This window comes from Mugil cephalus, chromosome 2 (assembly GCF_022458985.1).
Source record: "Mugil cephalus isolate CIBA_MC_2020 chromosome 2, CIBA_Mcephalus_1.1, whole genome shotgun sequence".
Classification (NCBI taxonomy): Eukaryota; Metazoa; Chordata; class Actinopteri; order Mugiliformes; family Mugilidae; genus Mugil; species Mugil cephalus.
The window spans coordinates 5388249-5388711 of NC_061771.1; the positions used below are offsets into that span (position 1 = coordinate 5388249).

A 463-nucleotide genomic window follows, 5' to 3' on the forward strand; every position below is an offset into this window, starting at 1 on the left:
ACAGATACCTAGGGACATGTGAGAACACGCACCTTTCAAAGTGCTGGCACTTAACTTTGAGCCTAGTCTCTGGGGAGCAGTTTGGGGAGTAGGGTGCCTTGGTCAGGCTAAGATTAATCATGGATGTAGGGGGAATGGACCCGGGAGTGTAGTTTATACCTTTTGGACAGTTGGGTTAATCTTTGGTGATGGTGCTGGTTGTGAGGCATCAGCCCATTACTTTCGCCGAACGTTCCCCAAGTACCAGACATACAACCCTCCTCAATTAACATTTCCTCAATGTGGTCCATCTTTATTGATGCTAAACAATGGATTTCCCTAGCCCCAAGTATTCTTTTCTAACATTTTCATCGTGAGATAAAACCATGCTCCAGGTGAGGCTCGAACTCACAACCTCGGCATCGCTTTGCTGCTGAATACTGCCATATAAGTACCACGCGCTAACCGATTGCGCCACTGGAGC

The 463-nt window shown here is 47.5% G+C and overlaps 1 non-coding gene across 1 annotated transcript; it reads right to left on the reverse strand.

Annotated features, from left to right (window-relative positions):
* Nucleotides 1-366: 366 nt before the first annotated feature.
* On the reverse strand, nt 367-463 carry trnai-uau. Its single transcript has 2 exons — nt 426-463; nt 367-402 (listed from the first exon to the last, which is right to left on the reverse strand). It is a non-coding gene; the product is annotated as a tRNA-Ile (tRNA).